General features: G+C 34.5%; 1 pseudogene; it reads right to left on the bottom strand.

The window, feature by feature from the left end:
• Positions 1-4,062: 4,062 nt before the first annotated feature.
• On the bottom strand, positions 4,063-5,736 carry LOC107952616 (polygalacturonase-like; annotated as a pseudogene).
• Positions 5,737-17,332: the final 11,596 nt, after the last annotated feature.

Below are 17,332 nucleotides of genomic sequence, written 5' to 3'. Positions count from 1 at the left end.
AGGTTTTTATTTTTTGTATTGCATGACACGTAAATAGAATTTAAGGATGCCACTATACAGTTAATTATAAACCCCCGATTTTTATTAAAAACACATACTATTATCACATTTCCACTGCTAAAAGAGATGAGCTTGCGAAAGCTCAGTGAATGCACAAGTACACAACACAAGAAAACAGATCAATAATTCACAAACTAAATAACTCACTTATAGACAAATCGCATAAAATAGTTCGCACATAAATAGTTCTACACGTAGGTGGTTTGCATACAATCGGTTGGCATGTCACTAATTCACTTATAATCAACCCCGTTTAGTTTGGTGATATATTACCAGTTCGTGAAAATGAAACATAATTAAATAATATACTCATTGGATAAACGGTTCTCCTAAAACACACCTTAAGACTCATAGAGTCACTCAAATCGCCGTATAAGTGTAGCACGAATACTCACACTCTTCGAAAAACACACCCTTAAGATCCCCGGTGAATGAAGCATTACTCGACATTCCCTTATTTCTCCATCAAATCATTAGGCCATAATGCCCTATCACATTACATAGGTGAGCACTCACGATCCTATGGCAAGCCAACTATAACTAATGGTTCCAAAAATTTACAATGCCAACATATCGTAGTAATACACATTTACAGATCACGTCATTTTAGGCTCACAATTTTTAATAGAGCTCACAGTACCACAACGCATCATAGAATAGCTTGCAAAATAGAAAATTAGGCATAAAACAACAGCATAGTAGATTTAGGGTTCGCACACCGCATATATATACATTTATATATAATAGATAGAACAAAAATTTTTAATGCAAAGGTATGTAAATATATTTTTTTATTAAAACCCACACATGCATACATATAATACAAAACCCTTTTAATGCAAAGTTATGTACATATATTATTTATAATAACTATTAGAATTAAGTGACCCAAATTCTTATTTAAATAAAATACGATGGAAAATAAAATAAAAGTAAAATCCATATAGAACTAGACTTCTTTTATTTTATTTTAGAATAAGGTTTTTAAACCTTATTAAACTTCATCTAATTTATATTGATTAGGATAAGGTGTTTCAATCCTACTAGAATATTTCTTTGCAAGCCTATAAATAGACATAGTCTATTCCTCTTGTATTTGAATTCAAATTTTTTGACATAGTGAATTTTCTTCTCCTCTGCCCGTGGTTTCTCCCCGAAAGGGTTTCCACGTAAAATTTGTGTGTTCTTTATTTTTATTTTGTTTTATTTTTCACAATAACCTTTGCGCATGCATTCATTATATATAACAATTCCCTTTTACATCAATGTATATATACTACATAAATTAAAAGCCACAAACTTATATATAATATGTAACAGTACACACAAATTATATTATATAACAAAATTTAGAGGCCTATATACATATATATCATATATTTAACCTAACCCTGGACGCATGTGTGCATTTTACTCAAGGTTCGCATAGCATGTAAAAACACACGGACATAGATTCATGCTAAGAGTTCGCACAACACATAGATGAGGTTTGCACATTGCATGGAAGAGGTTCGCACATGCACATGTTCAATTCACGACAAAAGATAGGGTTCGCATGTCTTACTTGCTTTCAATAGAGTGCGTCCTCGTTCTCAGATGCAGTATATAGTGTACTCACCTTGTTCACCACAATGTCGATTATGTGATCTTTTCCTTCCCTTTGTCTCTACTAGTCGATGCTTCTCCGGTATTTTCAGCTTCGAATGAAAAAATACACATCACATATTGTCTAAAACAATTTAATTCATTCTCTATTCAACAACAGCCCACTACTTACGTTATCTCTTGCAGATTTTTATTATTCTAATACTTACCCCATTTTCTAACTTTTAACCCTTCTAACGTACATATATTTGTAGATCTAGACAGTTACTTAAACGTTAATCTCACCTAAATCTTTCTTTTAAGAATCAGTCACTGTTCAACGTCTTCCTCAAGAACAAAACCATTTTAAACAACATTTCTTAGCTTCGCCAGCTTTAATCCACCATTTTCATGAAGCCAAATCATAAAAAAACAAAGATTATTTATATTTTCTAACTAAACCGTTGATACTTTAGTCAAAAGCATTTCATGCATATTTGATATGAAAATATATTATTTACCTTCGTTCTTACTATCCTTCATGACTTTCGAGTGGTCCGCTCAATAACCGAACCAAAGTTTAAGAAGAAAAAGTTGGTGTTTTACTTGAGAATTTAAAAAAGAAAATGGTGCTTGGTTGCTTAGAAATGTAATGCGCAATAAAATTTTGAAGGAAAATTAACTACCAAATGCAATAGCTTTTGAAATGAAGAAAGTGTAAAAAGAAAGAAAATAATAAAAAAGGAAATTAAAACATGAGAAGAAAATGAGCAATGACAACTTATATAGGAAAATTCATTTATAAACTTGGTTTATTTATCCTATAGAGCCATCCTAATTTTACTTTTATTTTAATAAATCCCCCACTAACCATTAGTCCTAATTTACCTATTTAAGTTCTCTACTTTACTATTATTCCTATTTAGTCTTAATTACTGACGTGATTTCTATTTACTCTATTTTTAATCTATAATATAATGTCAATACCATCGATCCGATTTCCAGGATGTGACAATCTAACGTTGGGATAAAAATGGGTAGGTATGGTTAGACTTGAACAAGGTAATCGTTCCCACTTTAGGGCTTGAACTTTTTTATGTCCAAGTTAGTCCTTAAACTTGACAATGGTTCCCATATTGGGGCCTAAAATCTAGGGGCTTTAAGGACTAACTTGAAAAAAAAAACTCAAACCCTATTGTGAGAACAACTACAAAATTCAAGGTTTAATTTAGATAAAAAATCCAAGCCTTAAAGTAGAATCAATTGTCAAATTTAAGGATTAGGGTTTCACAATATGAGAAAATTTGTCAAGTTCAGATACCAAAAAGTAATCTAACCCTTTATATTACCTAAATTTTAATTTATTTCCAACATATATTCATATATGAATATAAGTATTATTGTTCAAATAGATATATATAAAAAGATCGAGCGTATCAATGTTGGACTTATACCGAATATAGAGAAAAACAACATGAAGCCACCAGTTAACTTATGAACTCGGTGACTTCCAACTGGTGTTAATCCTAGGAGTCTGACGTTTTCCCTGAAACATAACTATGATAGCGCCAATGAAGGATTGGTCCTTATTGTAAGGCCAACGAGGCCTTAAGTTGGAGTTTCATAATGTTTGAGTTTAATCTAGGGAGGATTTTTTCGATTATACGATGGTTTTTGGGTAACTTGTTCTCAGTTTTTCCTCGAGAAAGGCTTGTTTGATTGATAGTTATGTTAAACTATCGTACCTGCTAGCTAATGCCACGGTTAATACGTAAGCCGAAGGAGGAGTCACTAATTCGTTGCAATGATGGGTCATTTAGTATATAGGCTATTGTGTTAAACCATCATTTTTTGATTCAACCAGTTTGATGGATTCCATAGCCAAACATTTTATAAAACTTTGATAGCTTTTAATATTGACATAATAGTAATTTTAGCTCTCATTGTTTATACATTGTGTCCATTTATATAGTGCAATTTTGTATTTTTAGAGTTTTGCTTTTATTTGTAAGATTCAAGATTAAATTTAAAACAATAAAAAGAGATAAAATTATTATATTAAATTTTTAGGTTTTTAATATTAATATATTTTCGATCAAATTTAATTGATAAATTTAATTTTTTAGCTTTTAAGGTGAAAGAGTCATAAAAAACAAAACTAAAGAGAAAATCAAATTATACAAGGTGTAAAAGTTAAAGGTTATTTTTAGAATCAAAACTAAATTGATACAATGTATAAATATTGATTATTAAAATTTTTATTATGCCAATTTTATAAATAAAAAATAAAAAATTTATGTAAATAAAAAAGCAAAATAATTAAATAGTATCTGGTTCAGCAGTATTCTAAAAATAATTATATCGTAAGCTTAAATGCATAAAATGTTGTCACATTGCAATATTTTTTGTTGAAGTGTATTTTTAAAAATAATTAAGTTTATGAAAAATATTCTTAATAACATAAAATATAAAAAAAACAAAATTCGTTAATTATAAGAGTTACAACGTCATCAAAAAAATTTATACCTATGCTATTGATTAAGCGGTCGGGGTAGGTTTTGCTGGGATAGGGGTAGAACATGCAGCTGGATTTTGTTTGCCACTAACTTTAGGCTTCACATTCGAACATTGTGATACTGCAAGTCCAGTCGGTCCACTGTGCTTAATTTCAATGTCTGCAAGTTCCACATTTTCACAAGGCAAAGTAGCACTACAAATAATCTTGACAGCTTCTGGACGCGCAGAAGTGCCATGAATGTTTTTGAAACTAATGTTTCTTAGTTTAACTTTTAATTCTTCCTGCATCAACAAAATAATGATTCAATGGCCGGCTAACTCTTTTTGCTCTCTTACGATTTTGTTAAATATGTACATACATTTATTTTGCATTTGTTCCATGGGCAATATTTTTGATCAATTATAATAGGAGAACTGACATTGGTCACGATAATATCCTCAAAGTGAATGTTCGAACAAGTGCCAGGTTCAGCACCTGGCCAAGTTTTGATTCTAACACCATTGGAAGTATTAGTCATGGTGCAATTTTTTATGTAACTCCATCAACTGGCTCTTCGTTTTTAAACAATCCGAGACTGCCAATACTGATACCATGTCCTGGTCCACAAGTTACTCCATTGATAACCAAATTTTTGGAACCATCCCCAATTGAAACACAATCATCACCAGTTTTTATCTCCGAGTTAAGAACATTGACCCCATCTGATCTCCCAATGTGAATCCCATCTGTGTTTGGGCTTTCGTCAGGTGCAGATACGGTGAAATGTTCGAAAGTAATGTTTTTGCATCCTAGAACATTTGCCTGGAACTGCTTGCTGTCTTTGGTAGTTATATCTTGTATCATTGCATTGGTTAAAAAATCAAACCTTAGGTTCTGTTTAATTCCAGAATGAAACAAAAAATAATTATTACTTAATTCTATTTATAAAAACAAAAGTCGTAACTTCTCAATAAGAAAATAACTTACAATAGGAAGTGAACCACAATAATCATGACCTTTGCAACCTTCCTTTTTATAAGCAGTGGTTCCCTGGCCGTCAAAAATTCCTCCGCCGGACAATTTGAAATTTTCAATTCTATTGAAAGCAATCCATTTAGGCTCCTTGAAAGCACCAGGGTCTGCCGGAGCCTTCACAGTGCCTTGAACTTGAAGCTCAATAGGAGCCTTACAAGGACCATCTAAGGTAGTTGTACTTAAAAAATATATCCCTTTAGGAATCACAATTTTTGACGGAGATGTCGAGGCACATGCTTCTTTCCAAGCATCCAACAATGGCTAAAACCAAATAAAAAAATAAAAAAAGATACATATAAAGATAAGAGATTTGGAAAATAGTTATGCATACTTTTATCTGCTAACTATAAAGTTATATGATATTTTGCTTACCTTACTCAAATCTGTTTTCTCGTCTGCCTTTGCACCAAACTTTGCAACAACATCAATAACACCACCACCTCCTCCTCCTTGACCTTCAACGGATGATATGGACAGAAGTACTAGTATTAACATGGATGAAACAAAATTAAATTGAATAGCCATACTTTATTTTTATTCACTACAAAGAGAGAATGATTTATGTCTTTTGTTTTGTTTCAAACCATCTTATATAGATAGAGTAAGGCCAAATTACAACCAACTAAACATTTTCTATTTTAACTAGCGTGGGTAAATAATATGACCAAGTTTTGCTTACTATAATTAGCACTTCTTTTCATTTTTGGAAGCAATTAACTCGTTAATTTGCCAACAAACTTGATATAGTAAAAATAATTAACTAACACGTGACTTAATATAACTATTTAAGGTTTCTATATATAAATGAAAATGATGAATAAAATTGTCGACTTAGCTCAATTGGCATCGACCTTGTTGCACATGCAGAAGACCATGGGTTCGAGCATGTTGAAGGGCATTAATGATCTCCTATATTAAGGGTTGGGGAGGAGTTATGAGTAGTTCTAGGCAATGTATAAAAAAACGATGAGTAAAATTATCCATTACTAATTTCTTTTCTATATTGTATTAATAATTTATTATATGGTTAGATATAGATAATTAAATATGTATGTTTAATAGTATTGAAAATTATAGTACTTTATTAACTTTAAATATTTTTAAAAATAAAAATTTATTAATAATATAATAATATTAAGCTTGAATTAAGTTAGTTTTTATATGAAAATAAAATCACCCATAAAGGTTAAGTCATTCTAGAGTGAAAGAAAAAGGGCTTATTTTTCGTTGACTTGTAAGTTATTTTCCATTGACCAAACTGTTTTCCATGAGACAAACAGAGGAAAATGTAGAAAATATTTTTCGGAAACCATTTTCAATGAAACAAACAAAACCTGCCTTGACTGAGTTGGTATGACAAGCCAAGGGGAACCAACTTTGGTTTGTAGATTACTTGAATTCAAAGTCTCATTGCAATTTCATATAATTATTCCATTCATCAGCAATGGTATACAAGTTTAGTTATAATGCTACTAAGTATCGTTAATAAACATAATATGCAAGTATGCTTTTTTTTTATTTCAATTTATTGGTAAGGTTTTTTTAAATAATATCCATTCAATGAAAAAAAATTAAAAGTGAGGATCAAATCTCGGATAAATGTACTAAATAAGATGTAAATACAAAATGAATTACAAAAGAAAATCATAAATAAGATGTAAATACAAAATGAATTACAAAAGAAAATCATACTTTGTTTGAATCAAGTTGAAAACTATATCATATGTTGTTGTTTAGCCATTAGGGCTGTGAATGTTAGACCTTGATGTGTATAGTTTTGTCATGCCTTCACTGTTGTTACAATGGGCACACCTCAAGCACCCAATAAATACGAATAGCTTGCACAAAAATAGGCAAACTAAAACTACTCGAGAGCTCTCAAAAATGGGAAATCAAAGCCTTAGTAGAGGAGCCAAGCAATGCAATATTATGTTGGAAAAGAGAAGGTTCATTCGCATCTCATTGGCGTCCACAGGCCGATACGATGCCGGCTAATACAAAATTCAATGAGATGGAAGATAAAGGGGGAATGGAGGGTTGATTTTCAGCCATATAATCGTCAACAACCACTTTGCCAGTCGAAAGATTAAGGCCTTACTTTAATAGCAATGTTGACAACTTTAAAAGCTCATATTTAAATTACTCTTGCCACTAATACAAAAATATTTATAAAAAATAATAATTTAAATAATATAAATTCATAAATAATTCATAAATTATTTTAAAAAATTACACGAATTGTCGTCTCCTACTATCCATATTTATCAAAGGAAAACGGGTAAAACATATGCAATTACCAAGCCTAATTTTGGGAAATTTAGGTTGGTGGAAAAAATCTATTACAACTAAAAGGCATAGTATAAAATTCTTCAATCCTATTATCTCTTCTAAACGATCAAAACTTAAGCCCCATGACATCCCTCTATCTTTCTTCGATTTCTCCACTTTTATTGTGTTGTCTAAGATCACCGCCACCGTCAATCCCACCATTATCGTTAGTGAGAACACGGTGCTCACGAATACATTAAACTGAAAAAAACATTCACTTTGTTTTACCCTCTTTTGTCATTGAAGATTATGGGATTGGAGTTTTTTTTTTTAAATAAAAACACTTACTCAGGCAACATCGGTGTGGGCGAGGCCATGATGGGATGGGTTCCAATATTGGTTGAAGAATTGAGGGATGGAAATCCCTAAGAAGAGTGATAATCCTCTTATGATAATGTTTCTCGTGTAATTCCTGTTTCTGAATTGCAGACATGATAATCTAACAGAACCTGCAATCAACAAAGCAACAATATTTTCATTAAGGTTACTAAGATTAGATAAACCAATTTTTAGTCCAAAATCAAATAATTTTTTTTCATCTTGGTCCCTATTTGTCTTTGACAAAATTGGGAAATTTTGTCATGAACTTGGATTCGGATGATGTAACACTTTTAATTTACGAAGCCATCACCTAAAATTTTAAAATCTAAAAAAAGTAAGAAATATATTAAAATATTGATTAAAAAAATCAGGTGATGGCATAGTAGAATTTAATAATATCATTTTAGTGTACTTTAATGGAATCTAAATTTAAGGATTAAATTGAGAAAAGTTATCAAGTTCTTAAACTAATATGACCTTTTATGCTAAAAAAAATTTATATCGAGCTCGAATTTGGATTAGTCGAGTAAAGATCAATATGACACCCCAAACTCGATCGGGACGGTCCGACCTGGATTTTGAGCGACACATTAGCCACCGAGGTGATTCTATGAAAAACTACCTCAAATCACAGCAACCATCCATACTCACCATACATATACAAAAGATATCATACAAGCATTTACTCCTAAGAGCATGCTTTTCTAAATTAAACTATAAGTCATATAATAAGCAGAATAAGGCGTACCTGGATTTCGGTAAGCTGTACTAGCTACAAAATGTCTCGTTAGTTCATATGGGCAGTATCATATAATTCAAATAGCAAATTCAGCCAAACAAGCTAACATGGAGATTAAAAAAAAATCCAAAAATTTAAAATGGACCAAAAAATCCAATTACAACCCTCTAAAAAATTATTTTTAAATTGTCTAAAATTATCTAAGCCCCATTCCAATTCTCTAGGCTGGAAATGTCCCACATTCCCTTCTTGGGATTTTAGAAGCTCGACACACATATTGTAAAAACAAAGTTTGTGTGATTGATCATTGAACTGCTGCCCTGCTCATTATCCCATGCAATACTTATTGTTAAGGGAGAAGAAAGCAAAGAGATGAGCTCAGGAAAGCTCAGTGAATACACATGTACACAACACAAGAAGACAAGCATCAATAATTTATGTACTAAACAATACTAAAATTTTGAGTAATAAATAAATTGATAATAAACTAAGCTTTCTTCTAAAGCTAAACAAATGTTCAAAAATATTTGTTTTCAAAACTTCGATAGCTTATTAGGCCATTTTCGCGGCTACTGTAATCTTCTGAATTCAAGTCTAATGTCTAGGCCGGGTTGGGGACGTTACATTTGGTGGCATCAGCGCCTAGTTTTTCTAAATTTGTACCGTGAAATTTTGAAATATGTTTGCATGCATGCATCAAAAAGGGGTATTTTTGGAAAAACCACGCCACAAGATTTTTGAAAATTTTATTTCTGTAGGAACATAAATCCAAGATTACTGTTAAAAATTTAGATGAATTGTAAACTTTAGATTGTGAACATTTTGGAGGATAAATAATGCTTTAACTTTTGCTTGAAAATTATAGATATACTTTAGATTTAAAACTTTCAAAAGATCACTATGAACACCCAAGGCTGACGTGGTAGGGGTTGGCCACGTAGGGCTACACCTATAGAGTTACCCATTGTCCAGGGTGAAAACCCAATACTAGAGGAGGATTATGTTGAGAACGAAAATGGTGACGACACGATGACCCAGGTGATGTTGAGGATTGATCGCGTGATTTGTGACAAGTAATAAATATTTATAATGAAGATCAATCCTAGACTAACTATTATCACGACGAAAATGCAAGTGCACCTATCGAGCAATAGTATAGTAACGGAAAGACCGGGATATCGTACCCAAGGGAACCAAAAGTACTAGTAATAACTATCTTTTTCTTATTTAACCTAGAAATAAAGAGGGGTTGTTTATTAAATAACTAATTATCTAAACTAAGAACGCACAGAGAAAAGAATTGGGGAATTACTTTTGGGAAAAATCGATTGACTTGAGACAATACCTAAGGAAAAATCCACATAGACTTTACTTGTTATTCTGGCTCCGAATCGGACGATTTATTCATTCAACTTGTTCCATGAGACTCCCTAACCTATATTATTATCTCTTTCGAGACTAATAACATCTAACCCTCAGTTGAATTAATTGAAATCTCTTTCTAATTAAAACCCCTAGGGCAGCAATAAATCGATCTATGGACTCCTATATTAGGTTTCACCCTAATTCAACAAAATCTCGTACCCCTATTTCTAGGTGTTCGATCAACTCCACTTAATTATGACAAAAGTACTCTTAGACAGGGTCTATTCCTCCTCTAAATAAGAGTATGTCTTGAATCAGTATCCTGGGATATCAAAACAAGAATTAAGAACACATAATTAAGAACAAGTTAAATATTTATCATACGATTCAGAAAATAATAACAAGATTCATCTTAGGTTTCATTCCCCTTAGGTATTTAGGGGATTTAGTTAATAATAAAATAAGAGTACATCTCAAAAGTATAAAAATAACAAAACATAAAGAAAACTCTAAAACCCCTGAAGGAATTCTGAGAGAGATCTTCAGTCTTGGAGTAGCTCTGGCTTTTGTGATGGATCTTCTGGCTTCCTTCAAGTAATTTTTGACGTGTGGCTCTGTACTCCAGAAAAGTTCTGGAGGGAGGCTCCCTATCTAAGTCATACTTAGGGTGTTTATATAGGCTTTGGATTGGCTTTCTTCCTCCCTAAGTATGCTTTTCAGTGTAAAATACAACTCCTTGAAAAAAGGACACGTCCGTGTGCCACGACTGTGTAATGTGATTGCCAGGCCGTGTTTGATCCGTTAAATTGCACACAGCCGTGTGGGTCAATGGCTAGGCCGTGTGAATCTTGAAAACCTTGGTCGACACTCTCTAAAGACACGAGCGTGTGTGCTGCCCGTGTGGCGAGGCTTAGGCCGTGTCATCTTCTCCATTTGGTCCGTTTTGTCCCTTTTTGGCTTGTTTTTGGCTCATTTTGACTCTTGGTGCTCTTCTGAGTACAAAACATGAAATAACCGAATTAAGAGCACCAAAATCAACAAATCTAGTAATAAACATCCATAAATATGCTAAGTAATTGGGGTAAAAATATGTATAATTTGGCGTTTATCAAATACCCCCACACTTAAGCATTTGCTTGTCCTCAAGAAAAAATCTCATTTACTACTGGTGAACATAGTGAGGTAATAATATTAAATTCAATCTCGATAAAAAGGGTTAAATTAAGTAAGAGAATTTCAGCAATAATGGGTTAATGGGTTAATGATGAGGGTTAATCAATAAAAAGGGTTAGTAGGCTCAATGGGGTTCACTAAGGGTTTAATTATGTGGGAAGGCTTTTTATGGAGTAAGTCGGTTAAATCCCAATTGCCTTTACAATCTCAGTATATCAAATCATACGTGTGATCTCGACATGTATAATCGAAACAAGTTCTAGAATAACAGTTCATGCTAACACACTCAAACCGCAAAAGAAGTGAGCAAGAAAGAAAGCTATATGCTCAAAAGGCTCAAAAATCTCACCAAAAGTTGGGTTTTTGATGTCATTCTTGTATACTTAAGATTTCAGGATAATACCTCAACTCAGGAAAATAACCTAAAAATTTTAGTTCTCAAAATATCAATTTATCATGCTCGAATCTCTAATATCCTATAATCAAATAAACATACATAATTCCCATGGTCTAATTCATGACTTATCAACAATAATTATAGATCAATCAGAATTCATTCTATCAATATTATGAGCAAATCACTTAAACACAAGACAAAATTGAGGGATTTGAGAATAATGCAAAAAGTTAGGCATTATGTTCACCCCCTACACTTAAGATGTACATTGCCCTTAATGTACAAAGATAGAATATTCAAAGAAATAGATAAAAAAAATCATTAGAGGGAAAGAGGTGAAACTCCCTGATTTATGGATGCAGAGCTTGATTCTGAGGCTCGAGTGTTTGGGGAAGTGGTAGTTGTCACTGTTCTTTGCTAGATGAAGAAATTGGGTTGTTGAACATCGCACTCGTGAGGTATTGTTCCCTATTTGTTTCTTCATTCCGTAAAATATTCCTAGCAACTTTGCTTGAAAGTTTGTAGAATCAAGAACAGCTTATGAAGAGTAGGTGTGAAAGCGAGCGTACTAGGATTACTTGTTAGAAATACCAGAAAAATGAAGAAAGTAAAATTTACTAATATAGATATGTCTTGCAAAAGAAAATAATAAAATTGAAATGAAAATAAAAATAAAAATAAAAACATAGGAGGATTCAATGATCCTCATCAGTGGGGCCCTCAGGTGGTGGCGATGGAGCTGGAGTGGCAATGTGGAAGTGCTAGCACAGCTACTGTATCATGGCCTGCATGTCGTCCATCTGTCTATCACGTCGCTGATCTCACTTGTGAATCATCTCGAACTGTGTAGTGCAATACTGCTCGAAGTGAGCGAGTCAGTCGGAAAGGTGTGCCAATGAAGTAGCCGCATGAACTGGTCGCTCCCTAGGTGGCGCGGTAGAAGGCTCCTTGTGCTGTGGGGAGGGGAAAGTGAGGATTAATGTAGTCACAGTGAATTTTAGGGTAGTTTGGAGGTTGGGGAAGTGAGAATGTGGGGAATGGTGGCCGGAATAGGGATTAGGGAGTGGAGAAGGGAAGATTTCAGCTAGGGTTTTGAAAGGGGGAAGAAGATGAATAGTGATTTGCTTATATAGGGAAGGGCAACATGGTCTAGGGCCACGCTTGTGTACTCTGAAGGTTAGCCCGTCTTTTTTGAATTTTGCGATTTAGGTTAGGCTCGCCTACTATCCCACGCCTGTGTGTCTTAGGCGAGTTGAGGACACGACCATGTCGCATGACCGTGCCTAGCTTTGTTTGCTTCTTCCATGCCCGTTTATGAAATCCTCACGCCTGTGTTCATTTTACAGGTTCAATCACGGGTGTTAGACACGGGCGTGGCACACGCTCATACTAGTTTCTCAGTTTCAATCACGGGTCTTCCACACGTGCGTGTCGTACGCCCGTGTTGTTTTGGTAGGCTCGGCCACGGTCATGTTGCATGACCGTGGCATTTTTATCGTAGCCCGTGTTGGGGAATTTTCTTGCCCTGTTTTCACACGGCCATTAGCACGCCAGTGTGATTGGCCGTGCCTCTGTGGAAACACCTGTATTCAAGATCTCTATTAGTAGGTTAGGAGTTAAATACCAAAATTTAAAGAAATTAATAATGTTAGTGCTCGGGTTGCCTTTTGAGAAGCACTTATTTATAGTCTAAGCTCGACTTACCTCTTCAGTGAATTGTCATGGTGGTTTGAGGAGTTTATACTCCTCATTCCTACTATCAATCCCATCAAAATAAGGTTTTAATCGGGTATTGTTTACCTTAAAAGTGCTGAACTTGGGATGGCTCACCTCCATCATACCGAATGGGAAAATACTGAGTACCATAAGAGGGATTTACTCATTCAGTGTGGTAGTGACAATGTGGGGATCTGCAGCATCTAGTAAGACTTTATCGCCAACCTTAAGTTGATTTGGATAGGTATCGAACTCATTTTGGTGTAATTTTGGTTTATCGTGTGTTCTTGGTTTATGTAATCGCCATTTGTCCAGCTCCTCTATTCGTAGCCTTCGTTCTTCATGAATGTGTCCTTTATTATTACTGGAACATGGCTCGTGAACTTCTTTGAAACTCAATGTCTGCAAAGTCATATTGTCAGTTTTAGTAGATTGGTGTGAACCATTACCTTCAATGTTCGATGTGATGCCAGAATTACGAGCTTGAAGGGTGATCATTTCGTCTCCCACATGAAGTGGAAGATCACCTGTGCCAACATCAGTAATTGTTTTAGCAGTTGCTAAAAAGTGCCTCCCTAAAATCAAAGGGGTGTTATTATCCTCCTCTATGTCTAGAACAACGAAATCAACAAGAAATATGAACTTATCTACTTTCACTAGTACATCTTCAATAATACCTCTAGGAAATCTTATAGTTTTATCTGCCAATTGAATGCTCGTCCTAGTTTGTTTAGGGTTCCCAAGACCTAGTTGCTTAAACATTTTGTAAGGCATGACGTTAATACTAGCCCCTAAATCAGCTAATGCATGACTTATATCTAAACTACCAATTAAGAAAGGAATTGTAAAACTCCCTGGATATTTCAATTTGTGGGGTAGTTTATTCTGTAGAATAGTTGAGCAGATTGCGTTTAGCTCCACATGCAACGCTTTGTCCAACTTCTGCTTATTTACTAAAATCTCTTTTAAAAATTTCATTGCATTTGGCATCTACGACAGAGCTTCAATAAACGGTAAGTTAATATGTAATTTATTCAAAAGTTTAAGGAATTTACCGAATTGTTCGTCTGAGCGTCTTTCCTTATCGCGTTAGGGTATGGCACACGAGGTTTATATTCGATAGTCACTGGTTTGTTTGTATCTTGATTTACCTCACCTTGACCTTTGCTCACCATAGTTTTTTACATCAATTCTGGCTTAGGCGCAATGAATCCTTCCTTATCTTGAGTACTAATTGCGTTGAGGTGTTCCCTTGGATTAGGTTCAGTATTACTTGGTAAGCTACCTTGTGATCGTTCAGAGATTAGTTTGGATAGCTGTCCTATCTGAGTTTCGAGCCCTTGGATCGATGCTTATTGATTCTTAAGTGCTGTCTCGGTATTTTGGAAACGGGTTTTTGACACTGATATGAATTTTGAGAGCATCTCTTCAAGGTTTGGTTTCTTCTCTTGTTGATAAGGTGGTTGTTGAAAATCCTGAGGATTTTGTGGCTTTTGATTCCCTTGACCCCCCAGGAGAAGTTTGGGTGGTTCCTCCGACCTGCATTATAAGTATTACTGTATGGGTTATTTTGAGCCCTAAAATTATTGTTACCCATATAGTTGACTTGTTATTCTTCGGTTGTAGGATTGAAGGATTGATATTCTGTATGCACACCTCCTCCACTTGAGTCACACCTCATTACTGGATGTACCTGCGTAGAACTAAGTAAACCATCAATTTTTTTATTTAAGAGTTCTACCTGATTAGAGAGCATGGTTACCGAATCAACGTTATAAACACCGGTAGTTTTCATTGGCTTTGTCCTCAGGACTTGTCACTGATAGTTATTCAGTGACATCTCCTCTATAAACTCATAGGCATCTTCCGGTGTTTTATTGTTGATGGTTCTGCCAGTAGCTGCATCAACCATTTGCCGAGTCGAAGGATTCAGACCATTGTGGAATGTTTGTACTTGGAGCCAAAGCGGTAACCCATGGTGAGGGCACCTTCTCAGTAAGTCCTTGTCTCTCTCTCTCATGCATCGTAGAGCATTTCTAAATCCATCTGCACAAAAGAAGAGATATCATTACGTAATTTAGCTGTTTTAGCCGGCGAAAAATATTTTAGTAAAAATTTTTCGTCATTTGTTCCCAAGTAGTGATAGATCCTCGTGGTAACGAGTTCAACCACTACTTAGCTTTGTTTCTCAGTGAAAAAAGGAAAAACCGAAGGCAAATGGCATCATCAGAAACGCCATTAATTTTTAAAGTGTCATAAAATTCCAGAAAGTTCGCTAAGTGAGCGTTAGGGTCTTCATCCTGCAAACCATCAAACTGAACAAATTGATGTATCATCTAAATAGTGTTAGGTTTTAATTCAAAAGTATTTGCAGCTACAGCAGGTTTAACTATGCTAGATTCAGTTCCTGTTAAAGAAGGTTTAGCATAATCATACATAGTTCGTGAAGCAGGATTTTGATTAGCTGCAATTGTAGGAGGTAGCTGATTGTTTTGGTTTTCAACCATCTCTTCGGTTGGGGGTTGAGTATCGTCTTCTTGCTCGTTCTCTTTGTATCGTAAGCTGCGCCTTATTTCTCTTTGGTTTCTGTGAACTGTACGATTGATTTCTTCATCAAAAAGTAATGGTCCCGACGGGTTTCTTCTAGTCATAAACTCTAAAAACCTATCAAGAGAAAGAAAAAGTAAATTAATTAGTAATAATAATAAATAAATTAAATTGTAAGAAAAAAAATGGCTAAAGTGATAAAAATTGAGCGTTCTTAATATTTCAATTCCCCTGCAACGGCGCCAAAAACTTGATCTCGTGATTCGTGACAGGTAATAAATATTTATAATGAAGATCAAACCTAGACTAACTATTATCACGACGAAAAGGCAAGCGCACCTATCGAACAATAGTATAGTAACGGCAAGACCGGGATATCGTACCCAAGGGAACTGACAATACTAGTAATAACTATCTTTTTATTATTTAACCTAGAAATAAAGAGGGGTTGTTTATTAATTAACTAATTATCTAAACTAAGAACGCACAGAGAAAAGAATTGGGGAATTGCTTTTGGGAATATCGGTTGACTTGAGACAATACCTAAGGAAAAAATCACCTAGACTTGTTTATTCATTCAACTTGTTTCGTGAGACTCCCTAACCTATATTATTTTGTCTTTCGAGACTAATAACCTCTAACCCTCAGTTGAATTAATTGAAATGTCTTTCTAATTCAAACCCCTAGGGAAGCAGTAAATTGATCTATGGACTCCCATATTAGGTTTCACCCTAATCCGGCAAAATCTAGTAACCCTATTTCTAGGTGTTCGATAACTCTGCTTAATTATTACAAAAGTACTCTTAAACAGTGTCTATTCCTCCTCTGAATAAGAGCATGTCTTGAATCAGTATCCTGGATATCAAAACAAGAATTAAGAACACATAATTAAGAACAAGTTAAATATTTATCATACGATTCAGAAAATAATAACAAGATTCATCTTAGGTTTCATTCCCCTTAGGTATTTAGGTGATTTAGTTCATAATAAAATAAGAGTACATCTCAAAAGTATAAAAATAACAAAACATAAAGAAAACTCTAAAACCCCTGAAGGAATTCTGAGAGAGGTCTTTAGTCTTGGAGTAGCTCTGGCTTTTGGGATGGATCATCTGGCTTCCTTCAAGTAATTCTCGGCGTGTGACTTTGTACTCCAGAAAAGTTCTGGAGGAAGGCTCCCTATCTAAGTCATACTTAGGGTGTTTATATAGGCTTTGGATTAGCTTTCTTCCTCCCTAAATATCCTTTTCCGTGTAAAATACAACTTCTTGAAAAAAGGACACGCCCGTGTGCCACGACCGTGTGACATTATTGCCAGGCCCTATTCGATCCGTTAAATTGCACACGGCCGTGTGGGTCAATCGCTAGGCCGTGTGAATCTTGAAAGCCTTGGTCGACACCCTCAACAGACACGGTTGTGTGAGCTGCCTGTGTGGTAAGGCTTAGGCCGTGTCATCTTCTCGATTTGGTCTATTTTGTCCCTTTTTGGCTCGTTTTTGGCTCCTTTTGACTCTTGGTGCTCTCTTGAGTACAAAACATGAAATAACCGGATTAAGAGCACCAAAATCCA

Source organism: Gossypium hirsutum, chromosome A02 (genome assembly GCF_007990345.1).
Source record: "Gossypium hirsutum isolate 1008001.06 chromosome A02, Gossypium_hirsutum_v2.1, whole genome shotgun sequence".
In the NCBI taxonomy this organism is placed as follows: Eukaryota; Viridiplantae; Streptophyta; class Magnoliopsida; order Malvales; family Malvaceae; genus Gossypium; species Gossypium hirsutum.
The sequence above is the reverse complement of the archived record's forward strand: the minus strand, read 5'-3'. Positions and strand labels throughout refer to the sequence as shown.